At 47.8% G+C, this 24,747-nt stretch overlaps 1 protein-coding gene and 1 long non-coding RNA gene across 17 annotated transcripts in view; one reads left to right on the top strand and one right to left on the bottom strand.

The window, feature by feature from the left end:
- The window catches only part of SLC14A2 (solute carrier family 14 member 2), a 414,760-nt gene that overhangs the window by 66,825 nt on the left and 323,188 nt on the right, over positions 1-24,747 (bottom strand). The window lies entirely within an intron of this gene.
- LOC309848133 overlaps positions 1-24,747 on the top strand; it is a 46,966-nt gene that overhangs the window by 15,818 nt on the left and 6,401 nt on the right. For 7 of the 16 annotated variants that reach the window (XR_014302832.1, XR_014302833.1, XR_014302834.1 and 4 more), the window contains 3 exons: positions 5,319-5,565; positions 6,468-10,289; positions 10,794-11,463. This is a non-coding gene — a long non-coding RNA (uncharacterized lncRNA). The other 9 variants (XR_014302838.1, XR_014302844.1, XR_014302839.1 and 6 more) reach the window with 9 other exon arrangements.

Raw genomic sequence — 24,747 nt, forward strand, 5'->3', positions numbered from 1 at the left:
GCTCACAGAGCTGACCTGTGTAACTGGCCAGATCTCACAGCAACGAGGCTCTGTGGCTTCTGAGACTGGGTTGTGAAAGCCATGGCCACTTGAGCCTGGCGCTCCTGGGTCACTGGAGCTGGGGGAGATGCTGCCATGGCATGATGACCCTCCAGCAGCCTTAGGAGCTCCTGGTGGCGAGTAACTGAGACCTCCTGGCAACAAGCACCATCAGCAAGCTAGCTGCACGACAGAGTCATCTTGAGAGCAGATCTTCCAGCTCTGCAGAAGCCTTCAGACTACAGCAGCCCCTTGACTGAGCCCCGTCTCATTAGAGACCCTAAGACAGAACCACCCAGCTGTGCTGCTCCCAGATTCCTGGCAAAAGACATTTTTGCTGCTGTTTTAAGTTGCTAAGTTTTGGGCAATTTGTTACACATCAGTAGATAACTAACACATTAGCCATTAATACCTCTTCAAGGATCTAATTAGCCAGTCTCTTAGCTTGGTCCCCAAACACCAAATTTTTTATGGAGGGAAAAGCTCTTGGGGAGAAAGAAGGAATGGACACTTACTGATCACCTACTATGTGGTAGGTACCGTTACCTGTGTTATCTTAACTAATCCCCATAGCAACCATGTAGAATAGAGTAGGGGGCATCTTCTTACCCGTTTGGAGGTACGCTGCTGCCAAAATGAGGTGACAGTTCATATAAGAAAGATCTGCTGGCCTCACACTTTTGCAGGAAATCGGGTTCCTATTGATTGAGCGACATGGGGCAGAAATGTCTCTTGGGTAGAAAAACTGGCTTGGCGTCAGCTGTGAAACAATCACGCACTAATTGAGGAATGTATATACCTCGCCCTGTGGTTCACGGTGTGGGGTACACCTGAGAAGTACCAATCAGCATTACCTTCAAGGAGGTTTAATGCAGAGACAACATTTAAAGGCGAGAACCGAATCAGAAAGCAAAGTAAGAAAGTACTTGAAACAGTGAGTGTGTTTCATCATTAGATTACTTTGCTGTCCTTAGCAAGGACCTCTCATCTGCAAGTCTTGTGGCCTTAAAGGATGTGAAAGACACGACCTCCGGGGCTGAGGGCTGGTTAGACACGTAAAAACACCATAGGATGTATTATTTGGGAGGTTCCATGCTGGAACCCATAGCATGGCTTGCTCAATCCTTCTAGGGTACCATACTCTGCTCAAGAGGCTAGAAAGTTAAAAATCAAAATTTTCAGCCTCCCTTGCAGCTTAGGTTTTAGAATAAAATCAGGCATTGTCAATTAGAGGCATGTAGGCAAAATCTAGAAGGTACAAGTGAAACAGAAGACTTGATCTTTCAGCTATTCTTTTGTGGAAGCAAGGTCACGGACAGATGATGTTTTCTGCCCCTCGATGCTTAGCCACCAGCATTGTGGGATTTGAGGGGTGGGGGCTATAGGGACCTCATGAGTCTGGCTTCCCGATTCCTGGAATATCATGGTGGGTTCTTGAACTCCGTAGTTTCAGTTGTGGCCTTGGAAGTAGTAGTTCCCATGGTAGATCAGTTTCATAGTGTTTCAGGAGTCACTTCTGTCCCAGCCTAGAAAGCTCACTCCTCTAACTCTGCCTCAAATTTCCCGAGCCCCTAAATTCCTGTATTAAATCCCTTTCTCCTTAAAATACTTCTAGTGGCTTCTGCTTTCTGTACTAAACCCTGAGCAAGAGATGCCATAAGAAAGGAGATTAAGACGGGCAAGAATTGCATGGAGCACAGGGTGTGGTGCATAAACAATGAATCTTGGAACACTGAAAAATAAATAAAATTAAATTAAAAAAAAAAAAAAAAAGAAGGGCGATTGCGGCAGGGGATAGGAGGGCAGGGGTAATTTGGAAGGAATTGTTGGAGGAGCTAATGTTTTAGCTTAAAGGAAGAAGGGTTTTAAATGGTCCAGAAGAAGAGATGAGGGCTTCCAAGCAGGAATGATGACAAGAGTCTGTTTCTCTCCCCCCCCCCCCCAGTTGGTACCTCCCTATTGCCTTCTACCCTTCAGCAGGATGGGCTATGGGTTTAGTCAAGGCCTGGCCTTGAATGACTAGTCACTTGGAGTTTCTCTTTGCTGTCATGGAAAGTGTGGGATTTCAGCATGGGATTCAATACCCAGAACACAGAGTCTCATGGAGCCCCCTCATGGCTCCTGCAAAGACAAATACATTTGGAGAAGCCAGTGCACTTCCTCTCCAGTGGCCTTCCTTCATCGCCCTGCTGGAAACCGTGTGCTGCTGTGTGGGCTCCACTCCTGATCACCTATCTCCCTGGGGGAGGATAAAACGGAGGGACCAGGTGTTCCCTGACATGGCAAATCAGAAGAAAAATCACTGTATCGGGAGTGAGGAGACCTGGGGTCTAAATTTAGCTCTGCTGCCTACCAGCTGTTTAACCTTGGGCAAGTTTAATGAATAACCGAAACTTCACTGTTTTGTGAATCTGCCCACCTTTCTCCATTTTAGAGGCTGCAGCCTTAATTCAGGCCATTATCCTTTCTCCTGCTCTACCTCCCGTGTACCCCTCTTGTGTATGCCCCACAACCCATTCTCCTTAGCGTGTTCAGAATAATCTTGCAAGAATGCAAATCAGGTCATATTGTCCCTTCTTCAAAAGACTCCTTCCCAGCTTCCCAGTGCTCCCATGATGCCCAAACTGCTAGGCAGGACTTCAAATCTGACTTGGTCTCAGTGGACCTCTCCACCCTCCTCTCTAGAAGATGCTGTTTCTTTAAAAAAAATTTAATTTAATTTTTCTAGTGTCCTAAAATTCACTGCTTATGCACCACACCCAGTGCTCCATGCAATACATGCACCTCCATAATACCCACCACCAGGCTCACCCAACACCCTCCCCCCTCCCCCCTCCCCTCCAAAACCCTCCGTTTGTTTCTCAGAGTCCACACTCTCTCATTGTTCATCTCCCCCTCTGATTTCCCCCAATTCACTGCTCTCCATCTCCCAATGTCCTCTGTGTTATTCCTTATGCTCCACAAATAAGTGAAACCATATGATAATTGATTCTCTCTGCTTGACTTATTTCACTCAGCATAATCTCCTCCAATCCTGTCCATGTTGATACAAAAGTTGGGTATTCACCCTTTCTGATGGAGGCACAATACTCCGTTGAATATATGGACCATATCTTTATCCATTCGTCTGTTGAAGGGCATCTTGGTTCTTTCCCCAGTTTGGTGAATGTGGCCATTGCTGCTGTGAACATTGGGGTACAGTTAGGCCTTCTTTTCACTACCTCTGTATCTTTGGGTTAAATACCCAGTAGTGCAATGGCAGGGTCACAGGGAAGCTCTATTTTTAATTTCTTAAGGAATCTCCACACTGTTCTCCAAAGTGGCTGCACCAACTTGCATTCCCACCAACAGTGTAAGAGGCTTCTCCTTTCTCCACATCCTCTCCAGCACTTGCTGTTTACTGTCTTGTTGATTTTGGCCATTCTGACTGGTGTAAGGTGGTATCTCAATGTGGTTTTGATTTGTATCTCCCTGATGGCTAGTGATGATGAACATCTTTTCATGTGTCTGTCAGCCATTTGTATGAAAGATGCTATATTTTAAGGTGAACTAGAACCAGTGTTTCCTAAAGTGAGACATTTATCCTGAGGAATATGTCAGACACTCAGTCCACCGGGGTGTGGATAGAAAATACTAGACTCCTATGTATATTTTTATTTAAAAATTGAGATAAACTTAAGGCATTCTGGTTCAGCTTCTTTTGCAAGTTGTCATGTATCATGTATGGATCTTGTGTCTTCTGGGTGAAGGTCAGTGTGGCAAAGGTCAGGAGGTTAGTGGCCACCTGTGCAGCCTCTAGAGTTAAACTTTCTGGATATGTGCTTTTTATTGGTTACTGGTATTATTATCACTTTGAAATAGAGCAGATTCCCATGGTACAAAAGGATATACACAAAACAGACACCTGGATTAACAAGATCCTTACAAAGAAACCTTGGAATATAAAGAAAGATTGACTTAAAAAGCCCAAATAAGTCACAGGAGGGTGCTGGGGTGATGCTTCCTCAGTTGTGCTTATGTTCCAATTCTTGCAGCCACATAAGAAAGTAAAGGCAGGGGCGCCTGGGTGGCTCAGTGGGTTAAGCCTCTGCCTTTGTCTCAGGTCATGATCCCAGGGTCCTGGGATCGAGCCCCGCATTGGGCTCTCTGCTCAGCTGGAAGCCTGCTTCCTCCTCCCTGTCTCTGCCTGCTTTCTGCCTACTTGTGATCTCTGTCAGATAAATAAATGACATCTTAAAAAAAAAAAAAAGAAAGTAAAGGCAATGACAATCGAATTAGCCATGACAAGAACTAGGCCCCCAAAATGTCCAAATTATGAAGTCTACTTTAAAAAGGATTTACATTTACTGTCATTAAAAATGACTCTCTCTGGGGATGCCTGGGTGGCTCAGTGGGTTAAGCAGCTGCCTTCAGTTCAGGTCATGATCCCAACATCCTGGGATCGAGTCCCATGTCGGGCTCTTTGCTCAGCGGGGAGCCTGCTTCTCCCTCTGCCTCTGCCTGCCATTCTGTCTGCCTGTGCTCACTCGCTCTCCCTCTCTCTCTCTCTGATAAATAAATAAAATCTTAAAAAAAAATGACTCTCTCTGTATTGTGCCTTGACATAATGGCTGATGTAAGTACATAAATATAATTTGTAATTAAATGCACTGGGGGTACTACTTAAAAGTATTCTTTCTGGTAGAACTGCACAATAAAGAAATTTGAAGACCCCCGAGCTAAGGACAGATTTGAGTCTAGATGGTGCAAGAACTTGCCCTAGATCTTACAATTGCCCTCTGGCCTAATGCAAGAATGTGAACTTCCTGGTTATTGATGCTTTTAATGCATTTATAAAACAGAGTGGTTACTGTGCTGTGTATTTTCAGTGGGTTTTAAAGGAGGGGACTTTGAAATTTGGGAGTATTTTATCTGCAAAATCATTTGATCTAATATTACCTGATGTTTACTGAGAATAAGAAAAGGTCGCTATTAGATACATACACAATTTTGTCACCGATAGGATGTGTTATGGCAAACTCCACCATCATGATAATGAATTGTCTCCTGACATTAGGACCAATTGGCTTCCACACCAGTTGCATCATTAGAAGCCAGGAGCGATGCCCTTTTTGCTCCCGTCATTCTTGAGGTAATTTGTTTACCCCAGCCATCAGAACGCAGTCAATAAACAGCAGGGATTGACAAAGTGGCACAGTGCAGGCAACACGGAAAATTGGAAAAGTGAATTGTAGGTGGTGAGTGACTAGCAATAAATAATCAGCTTATTCCTGTTGCAGAAATGCCTATGACCAGGAGAAAATGTGACCAGTGAAAAATCTGAAATGGGCAAAAGTGGGCCACTTAATTCTGCATGAATACACTTGAGAGTGAATGTGTTCTGCTTCTCCAAGCAAGATGGCTCTTCACAATATTTGGCTTTGTTAAAACCATGTCTGCTGATACTTGGACTCTCTCCAGTTACCTGGCATCTGAAATTATACCATTAGTGATTCACTCCTTTGAACCAAACACAGACCTCTTCACGTATCCTTTTTTGAAGAACAAGCATCCTTGGAAAGGTTTAGCACAGTGAGTCCAAGATCCCTTCGTGTGACTTGATCTATGGAGTGACTGCCCCTGCAGGGAGAGCTCTGGAATGGTATCAAGGCTCCAGGCATCCTGGGGAGGGGCTGTAAGGTGGTGGTGGGGGCTGGGAAAGGGTGAGGCTTGAGAGAGGGGTAAAGGTAGAGAAGGATGGTGCCAAAGGCCAGGTTGAACGGTTTCAGTTTAAACAAAGAAATGGATTTTAACTCTTTAGTTCAGGTCTAATACAGACCGCGTCAAACACTGAATTTATCATAACCCTATGGACTTGGGAAGGCACCATATCTTTTAGAATTAATTCAGTATAATATAACACTCAAGGGAACCTCAAATAAATACAATTAACTTTTGTTTTTCGGTGAATGGGCCTTCAGCTTGTTGGTGCCTGACAGGCAACTGGGGACGCAAATCAGCACTCCCCCGGCGGTCACACCCATTTTCTTACCAGTTACAGACATACGAGATGGGAAGGTGAGTTTCTAGAAAGAATAGAAAAAATGCTTGTCAGTGCACCAAATTGTTGTGATTAGGGACTACCTGTCATCCATCTTGCAGGATCGCATTTCTCACTGTTATTGTGGATGACTGAGTAGTGGCCGGTTTGAGGGAATCTTTTTGATGGTTTCATTTCTGATGTTCAGCTCCCTGCTTGTTCAGCAAGCGGCACATCTGATCAATATCCTCCCACCCCACGCACGACTGATTGATTTAGTAGATACAGTGGGAAAAAAAAAATCAAAGTAATTCAACAAAAATGTATTTTTTTTGATGGAAGTTATTAGTCCGTCGCTAACTAAATTGATAGGTTACTTTTATCTTGATTTTTTTATTTTTGTTTTCAGAAGTAACAAGTTTAGCTGACTAAAAAGACCAGGTGTCTAATCGACTTGTGGTTGTGCTGACAGATATTTGATATGACATCAATTGACTAAACTGACGGGAATTTGAATGAGTTCAGTCAAAATGTTTGAATCCATCAACGGGGAGTGTCAACCGATTTTTGCTCTGGAGAAAGCACTCAAGCACCTGCATTTTACAACGAGGAAGTGCAAGACGTTTGGCCTCAAGAAATAAAAAGTGATCCAAGGGAAGACTTCTTTGAAAGAACCTGAGTGATGGTTTATGTCTTCTGATCACTTGCAAGAACCCGCGTTTGTTCGGGAAAGACCTACTTATGTGCCCATGACAGTTTCATGGTCTCCAGAAAAGGTGCAGGTAGCAGGGGTGATTCTGGGTAGATATGTTTTTCCTATTACACCAGAGACCTTATGCTAACTCTGTTCCTGGTGTTTCCAGAGCCAGACCATGGAAAAGCAGAGCAGTAGGTAAAAATGGTTTTCAGTTTTCCATAATCCGTGTTCCTGCCGCCCTGCCCTGCCTCAAGCTCCTTCTTCCACTGTCACCCTCCCTGCATCAGAGGGTTCAACTCTCCTACTGTCCCTCTCTGGGGCCAAGAGTCTCCAGTGCCCGCAAGGAATAAGTGACAAATCCCACCACTCATGAAGCCTCCCCAAGACAGATGACATTCGTCAGGGACCAACATTTAGTCAGACTCTTGCTTTGTACTAGGCACTGTGCTGAGCACTTTACACATGTTCCTAAACCACGGACCATCTTATCCTCTATGGCCTTTTGACAGTTCTTGAAATAACTGTCTTGGCTGAAGTTGAGAGCTGACATTCTGGCAAATTCTTGGATGTGTCTGGCTTGCTGTGGGCAGTGATCCAGGCTCCCCTATCCCCAAGAGATAGGGGTCCCGAGAGATAGGGGCCGTTGGGCATCACCCACAGCGAATCAGCCACGCACACCCCCAGTCGACCAAAGTTATCGCTGCAGCCAACGCAAAGGCTCTGACTGTTCGATCTTCCATCCAGTCTTGCCCAAACAGAAACTTCTCTAAGACAAAAGGAAAGCTCCTGAACTTGTGACATGTCATTCTAGTTCAGCAGAAGAGACCTAAAAATTGAGGATCAGCAAGGCTTTTTCTCACCTTACTACAGATTTGGGTCCTTTAAGTCAATGCTTATCTGATAAGCTCAGTTGAGGAAAGACATGCAGGCTTTTTTTTTTTTTTTTTTTAAGATTTATGTATTTATTTGAGAGAGAGAGAGAGAGAGAGTGCATGAGTAGGGATGGAGGGAGAGGCAAGCAGGCTCCCTACAGACCGCCCCAGGCAGGGCTCGATCTTCTGACTCTGAGATCATGACCTAGAAACCAAGGGTCAGAAGCTAAACTGACTGAGCCCCCTAGGCGCCCTGTCATGCAGACTCTTGATGACTTCATTTAGCAAACATTTGCTCAGTGGTGCAGATGTCAGACTGGGCAGGGGGAGTCCTGGATCACTAAGGGACACAGCCCTGTGGACTACACACATCAGAACAAAACTCCATTGTAATTAAGATGATGAAAATAGGACATCTTTTAGAAACCTGAATGGCAAACTGATTCAGCCTTGTCCCTTTCTTACTGTGTGGCCACAGAGCAGTTTCATTATAAAACACATACACGGTCCTTCCTGGATGTTCAGGGTCAGGGTCAGTTGCCTACAGAGGGGTGGGGAGAAGCCTGGAAAAGAAGGAGATGGTTGAGAGCTCCAGTTCTGGTCAGGCTCTCCTACTTGTCTTTTATTTTATTTATTTATTTTAAATATTTTTATTTATTTATTTGTCAGAGAGAGAGCGAGAGAAAGCAAGTGCAAGCAGGGGCAGTGGCAGGCAGAGGAGAAGCAGGCTCCCCATGGAGCAAGGAGACCAACATGGGGCTTGATCCCCAGACCCTGGAACCATGACCTGAGCTGAAGGCAGACACTCAACTGGCTGAGCCACCCAAGCATCCCTCCCACCTGTCTGTTATATGTGAGATGACACTGGTGCTTCTCTATAAATGTACCTGTATCACTCTGAATTGTTTCTTCATAGTACCTCCATGTGGCAGGTTGGGCTAAAGCTCCGAGAGGCTGAGTGACTTGCCCAAAGCCACAGAGCCAGTTAGCATGAGTCAACACGATGGTGCAGGTTGGGGCACGCATTCTCTTTTGCCTTTTATACCAGGCCATGTGGTCCTGTGCTGATCACCCAGGGGGTGGCTGCTGGCTTTGGTGGAATGAAGGACAGCATAGGGAAAAGGTAAAGAATGAGGCTCTGGAGCCAGATTCGGGAGTGTGAGGCTTAGTCTTCCTCTACATCCCGGCACCATGACTTTAAGCTAATTACAGGGCCTGAGTTCTCCTGCCTGTAAGATTAGGACGGTGCTACCATCTACCCAGAGTTGGCTTTATGGGCATGTGACCTGTGCAACTGTATATAGTCTTGTGCTTAAAAGGGCCCCAGACTTGGGGTGTGATGCTATAGAATCACCATCTTGAAATTCTTAATAATTCAAATATGTTCAGCTGTTCAAAAATCTTCTATTTGTGTTTTGTAAGTGAAGTTTGATAGGATGGTGGACCACGAACACGGGAGGCTTAGATCCTTGACTTACAGTCAGTCCTGCCTCCTGCTGCTTCTCCTGTTCTCAACTGCTTTTTGGTGCCTAGGGCCTCTCCCCCCTGGGCCCTCACATGGGGACTCCTTTACCCTCTGTGCTCAGGTGTGCACAGGTGTGGGGAGGGGCGGGGTTACGTGACATCCTAGTCCTTTCCTGGTACTGAGCGAAACCTGGCCCAGAGGTTGCAGTCCCTTGGGAGGGGTGGTCATCCATTCACAGTGAGCTGGGGTGGAGGGCTTGCGGGAAGAGGGGACACCCAGCTCAACTCCCCCAGGCTGGCTGGGACATTGGTGAGGCAGTCTGATGGCTAATGGGAAGGAACCTTGTGCATACACTGAGTCTCTGGAGGGAGAAGGCCACAGTCATGCTTCAAGGGGGGTGGGTGGGGGGGCTCCCTACTCCCATCAAGAATGATCTGCCCTCTTCCTAACTCCTGACAAGGGTCTTTAAATCTGGCCAGGTGTTGAGAGGTAACTACTTTTGCAATCATCAGAGCGGGCTGGGGCCAGGGCTGTGGCAGGCATCTCGCTGAACCCAACTGGAAGGAAGCAGGGGGATCGTCATGTGGTCACATCCGCTGTGATTCAGCTCATTTCCAGCATGATAATGAATTCAAGAACGAGCTTCTGAAATGAACTCTCCATCAGGAGGGAGGCGGTAATTGTGCGGGTTATTAGCGATTACTCCTGGATGGGGGTTAGGGGTGTGAGCAATAGAATTAAATGAATTTCCTTTGAAAGTTCTGCTGTGCAAAGTAAGAGATATAAATGCTACATTATGTGTTTAAAATACCTCCTGGGTTTGGTTTATAGACTTGTTTATATTTATATATTTATTTGAATGTTTATGGCTTTCTCTCTGTCATTTCACGTTGGTATCTCCATACTCATTATGGTTTTATGGCCGCATTTTTGGAAATCAGTGGCTGCACACACCAGCACATGATTTGATGAGAGAAGGAGATCCAGAAAGGAAAACAAGTTTAATATTGTAGTTGGGGCGGGGGAAGAGCTTCCCCTAGGGTCAGAAAGTTGAAAATGAAGCTTGAGGTCTGCACACTTTAGTTAGAATCTTGGGGAGTCTTTGCTTAGAAGGCAGCCGAGAGATGGTCAAGTTCTGCACTCCCCTTGGAAAGATGAGAAGTCAGAAGCCTTGAGAAGCCGGGACACTGATCGCAGGTCTCACAGCTTCTTGTTCAGGGGTAAGGACGGGGACCCAGGTATCCTGATGTCCCCTGCTGCTCCAGACCCACCTTCTTCCCCTCCTATACACAGGGACACTTCTCTACTGGGCATAGCACATGCTGGGCCTTGAGCCCATGATACTTTTAAGGGCCCACAATATTGCTTTAATTCCTTTTAAAATCAAAAGGAAAAAAACCCACATATAATCCAGGCTGCATTATATTCATCTCAATACCAATGCAGTCATAAAATATGATTTTTAATATTTTTTTATGGAGAAAGGGACCTATGAAAGCCAAGTGCCTAGGGTCCCCACAAGTCATAACACGCCCCTGCCAATACCAACCATCCAAGAGAGCTGTGGGAGAAATATGGGGGGTGGGGGCCATCCATCGACTCCCCCTACCCCACCTGAAGCAAAGAGGTTCTGCTCCCTCCCCATCCCCACTCCTCTTAAGCCCCCACATCTCAGATGTCTTTTTGTCTATCTCTCCACAGGGAGACCATTTCAAACAGGAAAGAGGAAGCTCTGAGTAACACCTTCTGATGGGTGGAGAGTGACAGAGATGACCGACACCAGGGAAGTACACACTGAACAGCGAGTCCCCGCTGACTCCCATTTTGATCAGAAGGTGCGTGAGGATGTTCTGAGTCTCTGGGTTTCCACGGTACTTGTGAGCGGCAAAGGCGGGGGGAAGGTGTGGGTGACCCACTTAGGAAAAAAGGTTCCACCGGGTAAAATGTGCGGGGTGTCTCCTCAGGGGCTGCACCTCCTCAGACACGACCAGCCCGGGAGGCTCCCCAGTCTTAGTAAAAGAGACTCACTCACTGCTGTGGACTGAACGCTTGCATCCCCCGAACCCAAATGTCGACACCTACCCCCCAGTGTGATGGTATTAGGAGTGGGATCTTTGCAGGGTGGTTAGGTCATGAGAGAGCAGACCTCCCAAAGGGGATGAGTGCCCTTGACAGAGACCCCAGAGAGAGCTCCACTGCCCATCCCACCATGTGATGACTCAGCCAAAGACAACGGTCTAGGAACCAGGAAGTGGGTCTTCCCCAGACACCGGATCTGGGGCACCTTGATCTTGGACTTCCCAGCCTCCAGAACTGTGAGAAATAAATGCCTGCGGTTTATGAGCCACCCAGTCAACAACAATGGTTTTTGTTACAGCAGCCGGAATGGACCAAGACACCCAGCCAGATGCTCAGGGTGGTCTTTCTCTCATATCCCACACCCAAATGCACCAACAATTCCTATTAGCTCCACCTCTACGTTACATCTGGAATTGGCCTTTCTCCTTGCCTTCATCCATCATGGCAGAACCCAAGGGAGCAGCAAATGTCTCCTTGTATATGTGTCCCGGCTTCCTCCTGTGCCTGCATCGGTACAGCCTAAGGAGTCTTTTGTGTAGCACGAGTCCCTTCTCTCTTGAAGACCTCTCCATAGACTGCCCAGCTCATGTAGACATAAGCCAAAGTCCTTCTGCTTCCACTTGGCCTCCACAACCTGACTTTTGGCTCCTTCCCTGACACCATCTCTTCCCCTACCTAGAGCATGCGAAACCCACTCCTGCTCCAGGACCTTTGCACATGCCACTCACGCTCTGTAGACACCCTCTCCTGCTTAGTCACAGCTCCTCAGGCATTCTCCAGACACCTCTCAATTGTAGCACACACACTACCCTCTACCCCACTGACTTTCCACCTCTTTTACCTGTGACCTTCCTTGGCATGTTACCACCACCTGACAGTCTAAAAAAACCCCATTTGGGCGCCTGGGTGGCTCAGTCAGTTAAGTGTCTGCCTTGGTTTAGATCATGATTTCAGGGTCCTAAGATTGAGTCCTGCAATGGGCTCCCTGCTCAGTGGGGAGTCTGCTTCTTCCTCTTCTCTGCCCCTCCCTCCTGCTCATACGTGCTCTCTCTCTTTCAAATAAATAAAAACTTAAAAAAAAAAACCCACAAAAACCCACCCTCATTAATTTCCTAACCTTCCCTCCCACTTGGATGTGAAGCCCCTTGAGGGTAGGAACCCTATTTTACTGTCAAGTCTCTAGGCTTATAACCGATCTCATGTTCAAACAGTATTTGCTGAATAAATGAAAGTCTGGGGCTGTAAAGTAGTTTGTTCTTTAAAACTGTCTGAACATCTGTCTGTATGGGCAGGTTTCCTATTTTTATCCCAGATTTGGATCCTCAGATCTTGGTGATTTCTCTTTCCGCCCCTGCTGAGGTCCACCCCTCATTGCATTCCAGAAACAGCCAGGGGGCTGTTCTCCTGGCTCTTCCTCCTGTTGCTCACAGAGGGTCTTCCTGAGATGTGCTTGGGACTGTCCCTGCTGAGGGTCCTTGGGAGGCTCCCTGCAGCCTCAGATCAGCATCCAGCCCCGCTTCTCACCCTGTCTGCCTTACCCTCTTGGTGGGACTGTCTTGTGCTTTTTTTTTTAGTTCCTGAAACAGGCCCCAATTCCTCAGGCCGTAACTTTTGTATACCATACTTTATCATGACAGTGGGATGGCTCAAAACAGTTCTCAAACTGGAAGACAGGGAAGGGAGAGGGAGAAGAAGAAACTACTCCCTTCTCCCTAGAAGAAGGAACCCTCCCTAGTAAGTTTTGGACGGAACTATAGGCAGAGGAAGAACGTAGGAGCCAAGCAAATGGAGGGGTGCTGGGGAAACCCCACTGGTGCCTTCCACCCACGAACCCAGCCAGCATTTGCAGGACACATATCGTGAGCACTACAGATGTCAGGATGGGTGCTGCAGGAGAGAGGTGCGATGCTCAGTTGGAGGTGGGGACAGAGGATAGGCGGGTAGTTCTGTCCCAGAGTGGAGTATCCCCATGAAGAGGGAGAGGGAGCCCAGAGCAGAAGCTTCCCTCACTGGGGGAGCCAGTCTTCAATGAGGAGGCAGAGACACATGTGAACGTCAGAGGAGAACGTGGGCCTTGCTGTGGAGGTGGGCAGTGTGGTTAGTTCCAGGAGCCATGGAAGCACAGAGGGGAAGAGAGGCAGACAAGGCCAGATGCCACTTGGGAGGAGCCTGTGGTTCAACAGGATCCCTGTGGGCAGCTGCTGAAGGAGTCTCAGTCCCCAAAGAGTGAGACCAGGTATGGAGCTTAGAGATACCTCTCCTGGCAATGAGGGTTTGGATGCAGGGAGAGCAGGTAGGAGGCCATTGCAGGCACCTGCTGGAGAAGTGACGAACAGGGAGAAGCCATGCAGGCACCTGTCTTGGAGACCCGTTCGAGGTTTAGATGGGGTTGGCTGTCAGCTCACGGGCCATTCCTGGGCAACTAGGACACTGGAGAATGGCACGAGAGCAGGAGGCTTCTGGAGGTGGTGGTGGGGGGCCTGATGGTAGAGGAGGTGGGGGCTGAGTGGTGGGAGGACAGAGCGGTTGAGATGGGCAGTTTTGTGGACCAGTGTGACTGAGCTGTGGTCCCCAGCTACTCAAGTACCCACATAGGTGCCGGTATACAGGTCCTTGGTAGAGGTGATCACAGTCCACCATGGATCGGTTGATCTATGATCCTAGATGATCCTAGATGATCTGGGTGGACCTGATTCAATCACTTGAAAGGCCTACCTACAAGCAGACCTGAAGCTTTCCTAAGAAAAGAAGTCATTCTACCTGCGGACAGCAGCTTCACCCTGTGCCTGAGAGTTCCAGCTCGCTACGGAGTTGGAACTGCCAAGCCAATCCCCATAATCACATAAGCCAATTTCTTGCAATAAATCTCTTTATATATTATATATTATCTCCTACTGGTTCCACTTTTCTGGTTGACCCCCTATGATACAACAGCTGTGATGGAACCAAGCCCAGCCCCTTGTCTGTCCCACTTTGGGAGAGGGTGCTTCTCCCCCTGCCTCCTTTTTCAGGAGCCTTGTGGAGTTGCAAGAGCAGAGCAGAATCTGTTTAGGGAAGGGCATTACATGACCACCCATTCCCTGTGTGCACACAGATACAAGCACCCATAATTATAGGACTGGATTCTTGCTTCCCGGGGACACCCACACCCACCCAGCCCCATGTGCCTCACTTTACAAGACACCCCCTCTCTCTTGCCCAACCCCCAGGGAACTCCCTTTGGGCTCAACTCATCATAGGAGAATCCCCATGGCCGTGTCTTTCTTTCCCTTTTCGTTCTGTCTCCCTGTTCCCCAGTAAGGGTCTGAAATACACGCACAGTGTTTTTAATGAAGACCCCGCTCTATCTGCACATGCCTCCATTAACCAAAGTCAACCTCAGGAGTCCTGGGGGTGAGATCAATTCTGCTCCAGATAGCCGTGCCAACTTCCACGGCTTCCGATAGTATTTCAAACCTATCAAGAGCACTTGGCAAGCCAAACATTTCCACATGGTTGACACACATTAATTAATTTAGCCTCATGCCACCATAGCGAGACCGGCGAGGGCGACTGGAGAGCACAGGTAGAGTTTACGGGAGGGGGACAGGTTCCCCGTGAACAGGGGCGGGGGGACCTTCCAGAGCAGATGCTTTCCTCCCATCCGCAATGGGTGGTTGTCTTTTTCTTGGATGGAAACTGCACCACTCAGCGGGAGAGCCTCCATGAAGCACGAGCCGCACCGGCTCGGAGATCCAGTTTCCGCAGCGTCTTCATGATCGTCCGGGGGCAAAACCTCCTTAATGAGTATGCTCGGGGCAGCCCACTTGGTCTGGTATCGGCTCCCAAGGACAAAGTCAGGCAAACTGAACAAGATGCTGCCTGCGAGGCTGAGGAGTGTGTAGCATTGGGGCGGGGGAGGAGGGGAAGGCCAGAGGGAGAGAGGAGCCCAGAGCTGGCACTAACCGCACATTGGCTCTGTGCCAGGAAACCCGTGCGGGTCCTCCTCACTCCTCACGCCTCACCCTCACGGCAGCCCGGCTAGGTAACCAGCGCTACTTTCTTACAAAAGGTGAAGCTGAGGCTCTGCCTGGCTGTAAAGTCTTTGCTGTTTCCTGTATATAGGACCTCTCTCACGTGGAAGGGAGAATTCAACTACCAAGCTTGAAGGAGGCAGTGACACTCAGTGGGGACCGTACCTGGTTCTGGCCCCCACCCGGTAACCTCAGGTAATTCGTTCGATGTCTGTGTGTCTCAGTGTAGGTAATGGGTAAATGGACAGACAGTAGTTTTGTGCAGGGGCAAAAGTGTGGCATTTGAGATCAGACTGCCTTGTATTCTAGAATCTACTATCTCCCAGCATTTTTTTTTTTAAATAAAAAAATCTGTAATACCTATCTTAGAGGGTTACTGATGAAATGAGATATTGTATCCAAAGTGATTAGTGTAGGACTAGGCACATTGTTCAATGCAAAATAAATGTTAATTATTATTAATTATACATGATGACTCTTTGGAGATCGTTTTTTTCCCAGCTCATTTTAAATGAGCTCTGCTTTTTGCATAACATCATGCTTGGTACTGTAATAGGTGTGCAAACACACTGAAAGGTTGTTAAGCATACTATTATTTTCATATGCAAGGAAATATTTTTTTATTTTTAAATTATTTTTTAAAAAAAGATTTTATTTATTTATTTGACAGGAAGAGAGCGAGAATTCAAGCAGGGGGAGCAGCAGAGGGCGAGGTGGAAGCTGACTCCCCGCTGAGCAAGAAGCCCAATGTGGGGCTCGATCCCAGGACCCTGGGATCCTGACCTGAGCTGAAGGTAGATGTTTTTAACTCACTGAGCCACCCAGGTGCCACATGCAAGGAAATAGTTTAAAAAGCTGGTTGCACAAGTAGATAACACTGTTGAGGAGACAGGTGAGTCAATGAGGTGGTCAGATTTTAAGAATAAATACAGAAAGGTTTCACAGAAGATTAGAAGTGTAGGCAGGGTTTGGAAAGAGGAAAGGGCTATGCTTTGGAGAAAGAAGTGTTCATTTCTGGAGAGTAGATAAAGTCACACAGAAGAGGGAGGAAGCTGTGGGCTTGTGTGCATGCGTGTGCGTTTGTGTGTGTGTGTGTGTGTGTGTGTGTGTCTGCACCTGGGTATGTGTTTGTGTGCCTGTATGGTTACGTGCACATCTAGGTGTATGTGTCTCTGTGTGTGCATATGTGTGTCTATGTGTGCATCTGGAGATGTGTGTCTATTTGTTATGTGTGTGTATGTATGCATGTGTGTACCTGTGTCGCTATACCCGTGTGTGTGTGTGACGCAGGGGGGATGTTGGGTGGTTGCCTGGATGGAGTCTGTTCTGGGGGGACATGACCATTGCCCAGGATGGAATCAGGGTAACAGTGTGCCATAAGGTCCGTGTGTGGGCGCCTCATTTTTGTAGCAAGACTTAGGCTGTCAGGTTCTTGGCTTGTTGCCTAGAGTTCCAGAACTGAGCACTAGATGACATCTGGTTCAGCTTCCAGTCTATCAGGCTAGTTTTTATAAGGAAGGGACTAGTAAGGTGCCAAGGGTTGTATGGGCCTGTGTCACTGAGCCCACCATTTTGGGTGCTCCCCTCTGTCCCGCCACCTTCTGTCAGCAGAGGTAGCAATTGGTCCAGGAGAGAAAGGAAAGGAGGGTGTCAGGGGACAAGAAAGGGACCTGCAGAACCTTGCAATCCTCACAACAAAACAAGGACCAAAGAAAGCTTGTTGAGCAAGCCGTGAGGTTAGTAGAGAAAACCGCAGCGCCCTTTTCTGAACGGATGAGGACTGTGCACTCTGCTTTTCCCCCATCCTGTGCCACAGTCACCTTGAACCTTGTATCTGATGTCCAGTATTCTGACATGTCTTATACTTAAAACTCCCATTGCTATAGTTAGTACCATTCCTAACTTGGCACCCTTGCATCACCCAGCCTGGTACCCTGTTCTTGAGTCGTCTATACTGTGGGGCTTCTCAAACGTCCCCTCTACCAGCAAATAACCCATCTGCATGCAATAACCCTTCCTTCAACCCCTTCAGGCCCTGAATCTGTTCCAACCCTGCACCCATGCGGTTTATTCTGGTATTCAAGGTCCTCATTTAAATCACATTTTAAGAAAGAAACATCACTAAGTACTTCATTTGTTGAGAATCTACCCCCACCCCCCGCCCCTGACCAATGCCTCTCCACTGGTCATAGTCCCAAAACATTTACTGAAGGAGCGTAGGAGTAAGATGTCCTGAAGGCTGTGGTCTTAACACTGTGTGTGCATAGCTAGCCTCTTGTTTTCACTTAAGTCCACTGCTGAAAAATCAATAAAAATAGCAAAGTTTTCCAAAAATCCTTTTGTTTGTCCTTTGCATAAGATTGAGGAAATGCCTAGTCACCACATCTAAGAAGAGCATTTTCAGCATTTCAGTGTTATTAACGCGATCATTCCTGGGGACGGCTGGGGGGTGATGTTGGACATAATAGGAACGTTAAGCCCAGCTCACCCCCAGCCAACTTCTGTTGCCACCACTGGCTTGGTACCCACTGGTGTCTTCTGTTCTATATTTGCACAATTTGGTACAGGCGTCACTAGCCACGTGCGGACCCTGGGCACTTGAGGTATGGCTAGTTCAAATGGGGACATGCCGTGAATGTAAAACACACACCGAATTTCAAAAACTTTGTACAAGAAAAAGGATGTAAAAGATATCATTAATTATTTTTAATGTTGATTACATGTCAAAATGACACTAGTTTGAATATTAGGCTAAATTAAAGAAATTATTAAAATTAATTAAACTTGCTATTTTTTTATTTTTTAAATGTAATATATTTTAAGATGGTTGACTTTTTAAAACTTTTTCTTTTTACTAAAAATTTAAAATTATGTATGTGATACAAATTGGTGGCTTGTTTTACATTTCTTCTGGAAAGCCCTGGTCTAGAACCCTGAATCTTCAGTTGTTCGATAATACAGGTTCCAAGTCCCTTGCAGAGATTGGAGAACAGAGCTGGGGAGTGTCTGATTCATTAACAACAGTCACTCAAAGGAATGGCTTCACTTTACTGTCCACCTCCTCTGTGCCCAGCCCTTATAAGGAATGATGTTTTAGTAACATTAAAGGCCACAGAGCTTGATAGTCTGAAACCCAGATCTGGGGAGCTAGGGATGTGAGCCCAGCTCTGTGGGGCTGGGTGTCTATGGGGCTTCCCTGTCCCTCTCCAGGCCCTTTGCCTCACCCTGTCAGAGGGGGCCAGACCAAAGAGGCCAGGGGTCAAATGCTGCCCCCTTCTGCTCTTAAATGCCTGTTTCTCTTGGCTGCGCCAGGCCTTCAGAGCCGCCAGGAACACGATACGGTGTGTTTTGGCTGTGAAGCAGAGCCCTGGGGACTTGGCTCCCGCCTTCCAGTCTCGGGGCTCAGGCAGCCTGCTTGGCGACTTTGGGGAATCAGCCTTCTCCATCTGCTTCCCAAGATGTAGATGGGGACCAGGAATAGGGCAGCTGGGTTCGTGGGAGACCTATGTTTATGGTGCTCAGCCTCCCACTGGAAAGGAAATGGGTTCTGTCTGATATCCTGATGTGCAGTACTGGCCACAAGGACAACAGAGCATTTAGATGGGCAGACGGCTGGCTGAATTTTTATTTACCATACAGGCTTTTGTAGACTCAAGGATGGGGATGGGAAGGAAGGATTGAAAGGTCTTGTGCAATCCTCTCACTTTCCGCGTCAGACACATGGAACCAGGAAGATTAAATGTCTGCCCAGAGTCCCCAGCAAGAAGGTGGGAACTGCCACACTGGCCAGTTCCTTCTGGTCAGCAGCCTTCTCGCCGGGATGTAAGAGGGGCACTGGTGTTGACTGTTCCTGGCCCCAGTGATCAGCATAAACTTGCGACAGCACCTGCTAGGGACGTAGACAGACTGGGACTCTCTGGAACTGTGGCAGCTGGCTGGTGTCAGCTGCTGCACAGATTTCAATCCCAGGGCTTCTTGTGGCCCCAAAGACTCTGTACCTTCCAGGACTCCCAGTGGAATCTAGTGTCTCTACTGGTGGCAGGAGGGCTAGCCTGGGCCACAGCCGAGAAATTGAGGAAATGTCTTTGACCCTTCCAGCTGCTTTCTTATGGGGGCCTGTTTTGGTGGAGGCAAGCAATCAGGTAAATATCCTTCAGCCTCGCCACTCAGAGTCTGCTCCGTGGACTGCTGCAGTGCCCGCAGGCTTGTTAGAGATGTGGAACCTCAGGCTCCTTCACAGACCAACTAAGAATCTGCATTTCAGCAAGACCACTAGGGAATGTGTACATGCCCTACAGTCTGAGAAGCCCTGCTTTAGAGTATCAGTGACTTTCTGCTGCCCGTGAGGAGGGACTGTTTACATGTCTAAAGGGTAAGGAGAAAGTGTGAAATGTTTATTTCAAAAAGTGTATCTCCAGTGGGGGTGAGAAGAAGAATTAAGACCTTCTCCTCTGCCATGGCTATTTAGATCTTTGTGCTTGGGTGCGTTGGGCAGGGGAACGGTTGGGGAAGGCGGTGGGTAGTGAGAGAGCTCAGGCTCTAGAGCCTGACTGTTGAGATTCAAATACTGGCTCAGTCACTTAGGTCAGTTATGCAGTCTTAGTTGGCTGTGAGACTTTGGGAAGTTTACCTTAGTTTTCTCATCTGCAAAATGGGGATAATGGTGTCACTACACCATAGGGTTGTTGTTAGAGTGGAATCACTCAACTCATGCCAAGTTCTGGGAACAGTGTCTTGGCATACTCTAAGCACTCAATCACAGTCAGCTTTTATTCTCATCCTCTTCCATGTATGACACTGGCCCTGGCAGCTAGGAAAGAGATGCCGGGACTGGGTGACATTCCTATTTCAGGGACCACTGCGTGGATGACAGGTGGGCCAAGACATTCTGTGTGCCCTTTCCAGTCCAGGGGTCCAGACTAGGGTGCCAAGACATGTGGGGAAGGAGGGCCCCACGTGGCTTCCTGCAAGGCGAACTCTGCACATACATGTGAGCTCCTGCAATTGCCATGTCCTGTGGAGGTTTCCAGAAAACAAAACCAATGAACCTCCAGGGAGCCCTCACCCTGCTCTGTTTGAAAATAAACATGCAATAGTTTTATGATGTGAATTATAGTCCAATAGGAAATGAACTTAGAGTGTCCAACTTCTTTAGGATAGACTGTTTCTGAGCTGGGGGGAGCCCCGGCCTATGAGTTCATGCAAAAAACCACGCTGTCAGCAGCTCTGATCTGGGGCAGACGACTGAAGGTCTCTGCCTTGTTTATCCACGGAAGTGGCATGCTTTGGTGGAAAGAACTAAACTGGGATTCAGGAGCTCTGAGTTAACTTTCAGTGTGCTGGGCCTTGGGTGAGTGAGTCAGTCTCTCTCCTACTGCCCTCGGGCCCCCAGCTCCGAAACAAGGGCTGGAGAGTAATTACCCTCTGGAGACGGCAGGGGTCTGCTGTGCTCTGGAGCAATGATCACAGCAGGGGAAGGGGACCACAGTCGGAAGCTCGGCACCTTGATGGGGAGAGGAATCGCAGTGGCCACCTCCCTTTCTGGGGACTGTCAAACCCGGAGAAAGCCTGGTGCTGCCGGGGTCTGAAGGAGGCTTCTGCCCACACCCAGAAATCTGCCAGCTCTTCCAAATTCCCAGCGCAAATTCTGCGCTTTCCTCAATAGGGCCTCCTGCCTCCCAGCCCTGCCCCAGCCTTGCCGCTTCCCCCTTCTTCGGCAAGTTAACCGAATTCTCTCTTCGTGGACAGTTCAATGGAAAGTTCGTCTGAAACGACAGTATATCATATTTCATGAATTTAATAGGGTTTTCATGATTTTACAAAGTGCCTCCACCAGACACTCGCAGCTGGAGGCGGCTCAGCAGGAGGCTGAAGTCCTGCATCTGGGTTTTTCAACTCTTGCCAAAATCCATTGAATTTGATCCGGAATGACTATGAATCTTTGGAATGTACAGTCCCTTTTCTCTTGCCTTATCCAAATAAAAAAAGGGGAGGGGGGAGAGGAGGGTGGTGCGGGGAAATGTCCTATGAGAATTCCATATGGAAACACTAAGCGTGCATTATAAAGGATTTCCTATAAACAAAATGGCAGTCAGAGATGTTGGACCCTCACCATGTTGAAAACAAAGGGCCCTTGTGTGTGTGTGTGTGTGTGTGTGTGTGTGTGTGCGTGTGCGCACGCACTTTAAAACATGTACATGTATTCATTAGGGGTACCTGGCAGCCCCCTTCTTCTCTCTAGCTAACTCTCCCTTTCCCTCTTCCCCACCCCCAAAACTAGCCCCAAACTCCTAACAAGAACAAACTTTAATCGTTCTGCGCAGTAAATCCCCTACAAATAAATATCCAGGGCAACTTCAAACGCGCTAAATTGGAAGCACATGGGAAGAACGGCACGGTCCTGGCCGAGGCCGCAGAGCTGTAATTTACTATTATGATCGGCCATAAATGTGGGCCATAATGAGCAGAGTTTGGGTTTCCCTTCTGTGTATCAGAAAACTGCAGGCTTAAGTTTCTTCACATTCCTTTTTCTCTTTCCCTTTGCTTTTTTCGGTCATCAAACTTCACGTTTAACACCCTCCAACCCTCGCCTGAATGGAAAAGGGCAACCACAATCTGAATAGACTTTCTTCTTCCTTTAACCTCTCCCTGCCGCTCCCCTGCTGCAAACCGTGCATGACTATCCTGTCTTTCCCTCTGCTGTAAAAGAATTATGGTTTTGGGTTTATAGGGTTTAAAAAAAAATGTGTTCTGTCACCAGAATGGGAGAAATGAGGCTAAACCAGCTCTGGGTCCTCTAATGGTTTTATCACAGAATTACAGCAGGAATGGGCTGGCAGGAACCTGGCCAGCTCATGAATTCCATCCCCCTGCCTCCACACTGCTTTATCTACAGCACCGAGATCCATAGGTATCCGCCTTCTCCCCAGAGATCACCCAGAGAGGAGTTCTTGCAACACCCTCTAGCAAGGATCTCAATCTCACGATGCAGGAAGTCTCTCCAAGTCCAACGGAAGTCACATGCCTTAAGGCCATTTCTCCTTATTCCATCCTGGGGGATGGCAGACTTGTCGATGTCATCCTTTAGGATGACTTTATTGGGGAGAATGCCTCCAGCCAAGTGGGTGGGAGAAACTCTAGTTTCAAAGGGAAGGAACCCGAAACCAAGTTCCCTGTGCTCAGAATTACTGAATGCCAGACTCAAAGGCTATCCAGTCCAACTGCCTCTGTGAGTCTGGGATCTGTGAACAGTACCCCTGCCGGGCTGACTTCCAGTCTGGACCCAGATCCTTCCGGGACCCGAGAGTCCACCATCTCCCCCGTCCGTTCCCTCTACTTTCAGAAAGCCCTCAATATCGGAAAGTTGCCTCTCCTACTGAGCCCAGATCCACACTCCATTCCTCCCTTTTGCTGGTCCTCATTCTGTTCTCGGGCCCTACATGGAAGAATGTAAATCCCTCTAAATGACAGTCATATCATGATCATATTTACGTGCTATCATTATTATGTTCATATCATATCATTATAACCACATACCATTATCATATTCTTCCCTACATTTCCCTTTATACGGATTAAAAAACAACAACCCAGCTTTTTAACTCCCTGCCCACTTCAATATATGGTCTGGACCACTCAGTGTTCTTGGCCTTGCTCGTTCTACCTACAAAATGGGGATAATACTGCCATTCACTCCTACTGTCTAGAATGGCTGCAAAGATTGCAAAGCAGTGTGGTTCGAACCCCTCTGCATTTTGTCCTCAGCACCGGCACAGTCCTAGCATCGGCTGGTGATGGTGGGGAGCACCCCTGGGGGCTGAGCTTCACTATCTGCCCCTGCCTTTCCTGGCGCTGTGGGCCCTGGGTCAGCTCCTTCACCTCTCTTCTTTCTTTCTCGGGAAAATCACAGAGCTGGAATAAATGATTTCCAAGACGCCTTTTAGCTCAATAGGCTCATGAAGGCAAGTGTTCATGCCAACTGGTGCCAAAGCCCTGGAAGCTTTTTTTGGAAGATCTTACTGCCCTCTGCTCATCTATCAGCTGGTGGCAACAGCGCACTAGACTGGGGCAAAGGAGGCGTGGCTTGTGCCTGCTGGGAGCCTACCGTCTGGTTCAGGAGCCAAGAAATACACAGAGAACAGAATCTGAGGATGGAGAACCATGTACTCCGAAGGGTATCCTGGAAGGAGGTTCTTTCTCATTCCCAGGGTTGACACACTGGGTATGGGGCAGTATGTGGCAAGCATTACCAGTAACAGCAATGAGTTTGTGAGTGCATAATTAAAAAGATAAAGCAGAATAAAGATTTTTTCCTATAATGTCATTCCCACCATGCACATTCTCCTATAGGTCCTTAAAGTGGTCAATACAGGAGCAACATTATAGCTGGCATTTTAGGTCCCTCCTAATCCCTGCCTGCCCCCCACTCCTACCTTTGGGAGCCCCATTCAGCTTGCAGGTGGCAGTTGCCAAAGGCTGCAAACCATTGACTCACATGACTAGACTGAAGGATGGAGGACGGAACCTGTGAGCTCTAATGGAAGACCGGGGCCTCAAATGGTGCAGTCCCCCGGGGAGTGGGGGAGGGCCTGGTTGGAGCCCCCATTGTGCATCACCTGGGCTATTGCCACGGCCTGCCATTCTGCCTCCACTCTTGTTCCCCTACAGAATATTCTCCACCCAGCAGCCAGAACGAGTGTTTGAAAACACAAATTAGATCACGTTGCTTCTCGGCTCTGGATCTTTCAATCCTTTTCCATCACACTGGGAATACAATATGATCTACCAAGGCCTCCATGGTCTATCAGCTTCTAGCTGTTTCTATCATCTAACTTCCCACCTCCTCTCCTTTCATGTTCTACTCTTACTTGCACTAACATTCTCATGTTCCTTGGACAAGCCAGGCATACTCCTGACTCAGGGCCTTTCACACTGGTTGGTCCCAGATGCGTGACTCATTCCCTTACACTGAGGTCATTCTCAAGGCCTAGAGCAGCACTCCCTGCCCTTCTCTCCCCCAGCCTATTTCACTTTTTCATAGTACTTATTACCACTTGACAGTGTATTATATACTTATTAGCGTATTTGTTTATTGCTTGCCTGTGTCACAGGAGAAAAGAGAACTATGCCTTGTCTGCCTCCTTATTTCCAACATACTACATAAGACGTGTTGAATGAATAAGTGAGCGAATGAATGAAGTCTTATTTTTCCCAGTGAGAGATGTCATAGGGAAAGCCTTGAACCAGCATGAAATGTGATATAGGGTATAGCCAGTTGCTGTTCAGGAGGAGGCAGTCCAGGGACTCACATTCAAACCAGGGACTGTGCTGATGGGCTATCAGAGCATCTCCTGAAAATGGCTCATGGGGAGGGAGAAGGGACAGGAGAGGCCAGGGGCATCTCAGTGCAGTGGGAGTGGTGTCAGGATTGGAGCAGACACCAGGAATGGGAGACTGGGGCTCACCAGATGGAGAGCACCCTGACTGTTTCACTTCTGTTCCCTGGGTTCAGAGCTCCAGGAGGACCAAGCTGGGTGTACCTCAAAAGGGGAAAAGGTAATTTG

This window comes from Mustela nivalis (assembly GCF_964662115.1).
Source record: "Mustela nivalis genome assembly, chromosome: 14".
Lineage (NCBI taxonomy): Eukaryota > Metazoa > Chordata > Mammalia > Carnivora > Mustelidae > Mustela > Mustela nivalis.